Consider the following 9921-nt stretch of genomic DNA (forward strand, 5'->3'; position numbering starts at 1 on the left):
TCACTAAATGCAGTAAATTTTTCTTATTTACGTCAATACTATAAGTAGTTCTTATTTAATTATGATAAAGCGTTTATTTTTATAGAAATTTATAAAGTAAAATTTTAAAATAAAAATACTTCTATTAACCAAACAAAATTAGTAATCTTTTTTTTAATTTTATCTGTTATTAAACCTAATAATATAAAGGATGAACAGTTATTTCCTTTTTCAATTAGAACAGGCGACTTTAACGGCATTTGTCCTTTGCACAAGTTGTAATCATTCTTAGGATGACTTATTTTACTTCCAGTTCAGATATAAAAAAAAGAAAAGAAATTTTCCAATTACCTTCAATATTATACGTGATTAAAATTCTTCCTTCTCATGATCGATAGGCCATGAATATTTTAATATTATAAATATTATAATATGAAAATAAAAATTATTGGAGAACATTTATCAATAACTGATGTACTGATGATAGGTATCATTCTATTTTAACCATTTATTAATTTACTCAGATACCTATAAATATTTTATGTATTGTAATCAAATAATTGTATATTGGCATAAAAAATAAAACACTTCCAACAAAGATATATAACAATTCTCAACAATAATAACGTTTCGTGACAGTTTTATTAAAGAAAAAGAAAAGGGAACTGTTTCCCGTAGTTTCTTTCTAGAATCGAATATTTTATTTTAAATCAACAAAAATTAAGTTCCCAGAAACTCATGTCACATTCAGTCCAATGAATAACATTTTCATTACGTTCACCATGTAGATTGGTTGTATCATCACTCTTAGAACTAAAATGTTTTCATTAATTTATTCCTAATCTTTTAGCCAACATCAGTTGTTACAGATAAGATAGTAAGATACATCCATAAGAAAAACTAATATGTAAATTTATTTATATGTGTATGTAATAATAAATGAAGCTCTATTGATATCAAAAGGCTTGCGTTTGAGTCATTGGTGGTGTAAATGAAGATATGGGTATAAGAAGAGGGGTGAAAGAGGGTTGTATTCTGTACCCGTTCATTTTTAATATCTAATCTGAATATATATTCAAAAAAGCTATCGCAGATCGAGAGGAATGTATAAAGGTCGATGATGCTCCAGTTAACAATCTTCTATATGCTGATGATACTGTATTATTGTTAGCGGAAACTCAAGAGAGTATGGAAATATACTCTTACATCAAGTTGTTATGACGTGAGAGAAGTATGGCTTACGTCTGAACACCAGAAAGGCTAAGTACATGGTTTTCAGTAAGTATCAAGTACGTGGTGTCATTTTACATGTTGTGATGCTAAAAAGGGTGAAAAAGCACTCTTGTGTATTTGTGGAGTAATAACAGTATTAATTGTGTATTGATGAGCGGTGGGATCGCAGTCTAGAAATAAATGTAGAATCGGCCTTCTTTCGATTTATAAACGTGCTTTTGTCATCTGACGTTTCATTAGACCTGTGAACAGAAATGTTCAGTGGTATAGCGTGGAATCGTGGACACATCTACTAAAAAGCTTGAAGCCTTCGAGATGCGGTCTTACAGATGTCTTCTAAATATGAGTTGGATGAACATATGTTGGATGAACATAGAGATGAAACGATTGTAAGCCGAATGAAAAAGAAACAAAAATCATAGGCTATGAGGATAGTAAAAATTCGGAATTACCCTATTTTGGGCACATCATGAAACATTCAAATAAATACTTCCTGTTACATATAGTTATCCAGGAAACGATATCAAGATATTGTGATCCAGACAGGAGGAGGACATCATGGCTAAAAGATATGGTACAATGGTTTGGAATGTCAAAAACATCTTTTTTCAGAACACCAGTGAATAAAATTATGATCGCCAATATGATAACCAACGTTCGTAAAACGGATAAAGAAGAATAATAATAAAAAAATAAATAAAATAAAAATTAAAAATAAATAAATTATGTAAAAAACATATAATTTAGAAAAAAAACAGATAGACCAGAATAATATGGGTTTATTTTTAAAAATTAAATCTTTAAAAATAAAATTATGTAGTGTGGTATTCATCCATCACGAACTAATCTTTTGGCAAAACAAAAGTCATGAATTAAATTTATTCTTAGGTAAGAAAAAAATTACGAAAAGATTTGGAGATATGCATTTTGTATTTAAAAGTGGTATAAAATAAATGAGTAGAAGAGGAAAAACTGTAAAGAGATTCGTAAAAAATATAATCGGTTTACGTTTTGAAAAAAAAATTTATTGTAAGAAAAGAATTCACAAACTATTTCAATGTCAATGCAGATAAATTACTATTGATATGATGCAGATATTATATTACTCCTGATACAGTACAGTTATAGTATATATAATACCGATAAAATATCACTGCAATTTATTGTCTATTTTCTTTAAAAAAGAAATAGACGGTCGTGAGATGCATATATACTTGGTTCCTTTTTTCTTTTTCTTTTTAATAATATTTCAAGAGACGGATATTGTTATTCTGATGAAACAATGATTGGTATCTCACAAAGTGTGAGTGGTATACGTTTCAAGTAATATATACATTGCGATATTTCATTGATACCATCGTTTTCAACAATGACATTTAGTTGAAAACCAGATTTAATGAATTTATCGAATGGAAAAAAGTAAATGGGTTGGATTGAAATTTACAGCGTAAAATATTTATTGTTTTTTATTTCTTTTATCTTTAGCAAATCAGTGATTTTTTTCACAACATATTTTTTTGTTTTCAGTTTTGAAGCGAAACAGTTTTCTATTAATTAACAGCGAATGATGAATCTAAATAGGCCTGCTGGTATTGAAAGAAGTATTTCTCTCTCTCTCCGGGTATTTTGCGCGTGTATGTTTTCATATAAATACACACACACACACACACACACACACACACACACACACACACACACACACACACACACACACACACACACCTTCCCACGCTTCCCTATATAATATATCTTTGTTAATTATCAATCCATTATTATTAAGATATATATGGTATTTTTCTAAGTTACCTTGTATATTATTGGAAAATTCAAGAATTTCAATAAAATTTTTCCGATTATAGATATGGTTATTGTTAATGTGTTTAGCAAAATTAGACCTTTTTTATCTACTTGTAAAACTAAACAAAAAATATTTTTAGGAAAAATGGCAATTTCTTCTTCGTTCTCTCACTGTCCGCCATTACGTTATTTTTTATAAAAATTTATATCTCAAGTTCGGATAAACGAATCAAATTAATATTTGGTAAGCGTCTTAGTAATAAAATTTTAAAATTAGCAAAATCAGGACTTAAATACCTTCACAGATTACAAAATGGTGGCCATTTTTATTTTTCAATCCGTTATATCTCCATAAATTTTAGTTTTATCAATATTTATGTTTAAAATATTAAGCTTTTTATTTTGAACAAAATGAAATTTTATTTTTGAAAATCACTTAACAAATATCCAAGTTATGGCAGAAAATTGATATAATTATGTGTCTGTTTTCATATCCTCCACTTTACGTTCAATTCAATGAACTATTAATTGTATTTATTTATTGTTAATTCTAGTATTGTAAATTAGTAACTAATTATGAAATAATTTTCTCACAATAATAAACCTAATAATTATGACACAAATTTACAACATAAATCTTTTCTCATAACTCGACTATTTTTTAACCGAGTTAAAAAAACAAAATGCCATTTTGTTAAAAATAAAAGAATTAGTATTTTAGAAAATAACATAAGTTTTTGTAAAAATAATATTTATGCAGATATAACGGATTGAAAAATAACCATTTTGTAATTTGCAAAGGTATTTAAGTCCTGATTTTTTGCTAATTTTAAAACTTTATTACCAAGACGTTTACCAAATATTAATGTGATTTCTCTATCCAAACTTGAGATATAAATTATTATATAAAAATAACCAAATGGCGGACACGGGGAGAAGAAGGAGAAATAACTATTTTTCCCAAGGCTATTTATTGTTTAGTTTTACAAGTAGAATCCGAAAATGTATAGCCAGCCCACCATTTTAGAAAAATTCTGTATAGACATCATTTTATATATTGATAAATTAAAATTTAAAAAAAAGTAAAACCAAATATGCTGGCTCAAAAAAAAAAAAAGAAAAAGAAGTAAATAAAATTATTAAATATGTCCAAAGAAATAATTTTAGACAGACAATCTTTCAGAAAATTAGGAGATGAATCTAAATTTCCAGAAAAACAAAAAAAGAAAACGCGGAGGATAGATCAAAGAAAGAAGAGAAAAGTTAAGAGAAAGAATGAAAGTATTATAGAAAGAAAGAAAACAGAATTGCACTGATTTTTGCGAACAGAAGTCCGAACGCAAAAAGAAAAATCTGATGTGGGTGGACACTACAACTTCCTTCTACGCCTATTAAATTACATATACACATTTTTTTTAAATGAAAAGTTCATAAAATTTTATTTCATTAATAACTTCTGATATTTTTTCATTTTCTTTTTTTAATTATTTTTATTGAACTATTATTAATGGTATTTTTTTTTTTTTTACAGAGGTTAATAATTGTTAATAAAAATCAATATATTTAAATTAAAAAAAAAGTAAAAAAAAGAAGAGGAACTCGAATTCAAACCGATGTGCCTTCCCCCTGTAAGATCCAAATATTTCATTAATTAAAATTTTATTTGGCTATAACTCTGGAACCAATGAAAATAATTAACACTTATGATATATCGTTGAAAAGCTCTCAATGAGGGCTTATTACTGCATTTAAGAAAAAGTCCAAAATCCAAATTTTTGAATTTTGGGCGTTTTTAAACACTTTTGGTCCAGTGGATTGCAATCACAAAGAGAGGTACACAACTAGATGTTACAACAGTTCTAAATCCAAAATTTCAATTTCTTACGGCTAAGATTGGGGCAATTACTGTAAAGCAACAAGTTAATTTAATTTACCTCTCTGTTCAGAAACAACACAGTTTACACATACATTTACTTAATAAAGAGTCTAAGATATTATTATCAAAATAATTTATATTTGTTTGAAAATCCTACAAAATTAAAAAAAATTATATAAATATCAGTGTTACATTTATTACATTATTTTTATTCGTATAGATTTTAAATGTCAGTTCAAATTCGTTACTGGAATTTTCCAATACTTTCTTACTATTTTTTCCCAGAACTTCTTTTACTAAATTCAATATTTTCTTAATAAATTATTGTTGATGTAATTTTCATGTAAACCACTTAATTCCACTCTGTCAGAAATAGTGGTATCCCTTACAATCCCTACATACATATATGATACAAGCTAATTTATCAATGCAAATTATGAAAGTCTAAAATTGCAATTATTACTTCCTTGTACGAAGTAAAGGAAGTATTGTGATGGCGAAAAAATTGGGTTTTTGGATTTCAACGGAAATATCCATTTTGACCATCCATGAATCCATTTTGATTAGTTTCAGCGTGACGTCTGTATGTACGTATGTGCATATGTATTTCGCATAACTCAAAACCGATTAGCCGTAAGAAGTTGAAATTTCGGATTTAGATCTGTTGTAACATCTAGTTGTGTACCTCCCTTTCTGATTGCAATCGACTGGACCAAAATTGTCCAAAAAACTCCAAAATTCAAAAAAATTTGGATTTTGGACTTTTTCTTAAATGAAGTAGTAAGCCCTCATTGAGAGCTTTTCAACGATATATCATAACTTTTACTTATTTTCATTGGTTCCAGAGTTATAGCCGAATAAAATTTTAATTAATAAAATATTTGGGTCTTATAAGGGGAAGGCACATTGGTTTGAATTCGACTTCCTCTTCTTTTTTTTAACTTTTTTTTAAAATTTAATTATATTGATTTATTAAAAATTATTAACCTCTTATCATAAAAAAACACAATAAGTAATAGTTTAATAAAAACAATAAAAAAAAGAAAATGAAAAAATATCAGAAGTTATTAATGATTAAAATTTTATGTGGATTTAAAAAGAATGTGTATATGTAACTTAAATGGCGTACAAGGAAGTCGTGTGTCCACATCAGATTTTTATTTCAAATATAATTTCATCTCCTTTCTAATGTTACTTTTAATTAAACACATTTTACTACATACGAGTATATCTTCAGTTTTTCACTTTTAAAATAGTAATTCTTAATTGAAAAAAAAAAAAAATTGAAAAAGACCGATACTTGTAAAAGAATTCTGGTATGGTGAAGAAAACGACAAATACATTTTTTTTTAAGCAGTCAATAGGTATATTAAATATCTTTTAAGCGTTTCACACGGATATAAAACTGATTTCTGTTAAAAAGCAATAAAACTGGTAAAATATTATTTTTTCTTTACCTTTTTGAAAATAAATGAAATGAAATTGAATATATTAACAGGAAAATGACTTGGGAATAAAATACTCTAGATTTTGTACTGTTATTTGAAACAAGTTATTAAGCTTCATATCCACCGAGAAAAGTATAAAACTTAAATGAAAAAATATTAAATTACAATTATGATGTCTACTGGATGATGAATAAAATCGTGTTAATGACGCGCTATGCTGAAAACCAATAACGATCTTTAAATTGTTGACAATAACAGACTAAACAATAAATAATCACAATTATAAGTGTTATAATAGTAATAACAGCAATAATTTGAATAGTGTTAGTTATTGTACAAAAAGTTTGCGAGTTAATTCGTTTCAAAAGTTCGAGAAGACTAACACAGAACAACTTATTCTTCTTGTCTAAGGTTAGATCAAACTTCTGAAATGATGTAAGAAATTTAATTATGCTACTAATTACCTTAATTACCCGGTTCACATAAACTATGCCGCTTAAAAATGACTGTCATTAACCTAAATCTCAGTAATCTCTTTTCTAGATTACAAACGATTCATTATTACGAATTTGAAACTTATTTTAAAAGATGGACCAATTGGTTCATCCCATCTCAACGAACATACTTATAATCTTTAGAATAAGTTTTTTCTTAAAACGTAAACAATCTATCTGTAAGTTTATCCCACTTGAGAAGTACATCTTATCTTCCTCGTGAATACATGAACTGAGATCACTTCATAAAATGAATAATCAAAAATTGAATTTACAAGTATCTTCAAAATTTGAAATGAAACTATAAAATACTAAGAACACTAAGTAACTACATTTCTTCAGGCTGCTTAGTCTGCACGTTTTTCGATTTCCTCTCAATAATTACAATTTCTTTGTTATATCTGCTAAATTTGATCTTTGATGCACCGAAAGAGGTGTTCGTAAAAGTTGGCAACTCTCCAAACGACTCTATGACAAAGTTTGTTACAATAGAATCAATAACAAACTCTTATATGAGAATTTCAGTCTCGACTGTTCGAGAATAAGGTAAGTAATTTAAATATTCTGTTTGGTTCAAATCAGATGGATTTTAAAGTAGATTTTCTTCTCTTCTATTCAAAGAAGCGGATAGTATTACAAAGTTTGTCCAAATTTCTCAAGTAATAAACAAAATTACAAGACAAGTAAGTAATTAGAATAGTTGATCTTGAAGTCTATGTTAATCATAATATTTAAAGTTTCCATTTATAAATTTCGTCGATTAAACCTTGTCCTAGAAATATGTTTTCCATTTTAATTGTACACCTGACGTAAAAAATTACAATTACATGAAATTTCTGAACGATTTCATTTCTACTTCTTTGAACTAGAATACGCTCCTAATAACATTAAATAGCTGAAGTAGTCTTGAATTAATAAATAGCTGAAGTAGTCTGGAATTAAATAATTTATCTCCCAAAAGATAAAAAAAATAAAGCATTAAGATGTAATTTCAGCTGAGGTAATTTATGAAATATCGAGAGTTCTATTATTTATAATACACATATTTAATTCTACATTCAAAATAATTCCTGTTCGATGGAAATCCTCATTAATTAAATTGATCCAAATACCCTATAAACCAACCTAACATCCAATTTCTACCTTCCGATAAGTGTTCTCTTAAATATCTTAAGTTTTTTAGAAACTTATTCTCTGGCGAAAAAAACATTTTTGTTCAAGACATCGGTATCCTTCCGATCACTACTTTTATTTTAAATTGTTCATTGAATTCATATTGTTTGATTTCTTTTGTTACTTCTTCAGAAAAATAGCCCCTATGCATCTCGTTAATGTGAGTTATACATTTGATACAGTTGACTGAAGAACTTTTATAAATTCCCTCTCTTTCTCTAATCTAATACTATTATCCTCAATCTTTTTTGTAGGGACGATACTTCTCAGTTTCCCAAGGTACTATCCATTCTAATCTTAATACCTTCTAGCAAGTAAAGATTCATCCTGACTTCTCATGTATGTGTATATGTATATATATGTATTCTGACATGCGTACAGACGCTATAAAACTCTACTAGCTAGTAGTAGTAGTATCTCCTATGAGATGATACCTGATGTTATCATCAGCTACTCTAAAATCACTGGACCTCTCAAAATCTGCAGCATCTTCGCCGATAAAATTCAGCCATTGTTTATAAAATGACGGATTAAAATCAGCACGATTAAAACGTCCCAGATTGTGTTTACCTTGCGCAAACAATCCAGTCCAGCAGATTTCCTCGGCAGCAATATTATTTTGAAAAGTTAGTTATTCTGAACTGTGCGTTGAATCACAAAATTAATTATAAAGTAAAAAACGCAAGAACTATCGCATGAAAATAAACAAGAACAAAACAAAAGTAATGAAATATAGTAGAAATAACACAGATGGACCACTGAATGTGAAAATAGGAGGAGAAAAGATTGTGGAGGTAGAAGAATTTTGTTATTTGGGAAGTAGAATTATTAAAGATGGACGAAGCAGGAGCGATATAAAATGCCGAATAGCACAAGCGAAACGAGCCTTCAGTAAGAAATATAATTTGCTTACATCAAAAATTAATTTAAATGTCAGGAAAAGATTTTTGAAAGTATATGTTTGGAGTGTCGCTTTATATGGAAGTGAAACTTGGACAATCGGAGTATCTGAGAAGAAAAGATTAGAAGCTTTTGAAATGTGGTGCTATAGGAGAATGTTAAAAATCAGATGGGTGGATAAAGTGACAAATGAAGAGGTATTGCGGCAAATAGATGAAGAAAGAAGCATTTGGAAAAATATAGTTAAAAGAAGAGACAAACTTATAGGCCACATACTAAGGCATCCCGGAATAGTCGCTTTAATATTGGAAGGACAGGTAGAAGGAAAAAATTGTGTAGGCAGGCCCGTTTGGAATATGTAAAAAAAATTGTTACGGATGTAGGATGTAGAGGGTATACTGAAATGAAACGACTAGCACTAGATAGGGAATCTTGGAGAGCTGCATAAAACCAGTCAAATGACTGAAGACAAAATAAAGTAAAAAAATATATACGATTCAAGTCTTATATTAATTATTTTTTTAAATATAAACAAATTAAAAGATTAATATATGAAGTTACGAAATATAAAAAATAACTAGAAAACAGTAAATAGTATAGAAGGCGTTATGAAAAATTATTTGGGTATATATTTATGTATACATTGAACGAGATGCAGAAAATTCAAGTTTAAAAAAAAAAATAGAATGTTATGTAACCACTTTAGTAGATATAAGTAATTTTATTTGTTGTAAACATAAACACAGCAAGTCTACACAATATTGATAATGAATAATGTGCTTATCCAGTCCTGGTTAAAAACATCCAACATCGAAAGGAATTGTGGACGGTGTCCTACTGTTTTCAAAGGTTCTGAGGTTCTCCTTTTGATTGGAGTTATTAGTTCCATTTTTTTGTTACTTTACAACATCCAATCATTTCTCCCTATAATTTGCCCTATTTTTTCTTTCTACCTCGGTGATTTTCCAAGTATCGTCCGTCTACACGTGATATAGATATGAAAACATCTTTTGGTTAAGAG

The sequence above is a fragment of the Lycorma delicatula genome, chromosome 3, assembly GCF_047948215.1.
Source record: "Lycorma delicatula isolate Av1 chromosome 3, ASM4794821v1, whole genome shotgun sequence".
Lineage (NCBI taxonomy): Eukaryota > Metazoa > Arthropoda > Insecta > Hemiptera > Fulgoridae > Lycorma > Lycorma delicatula.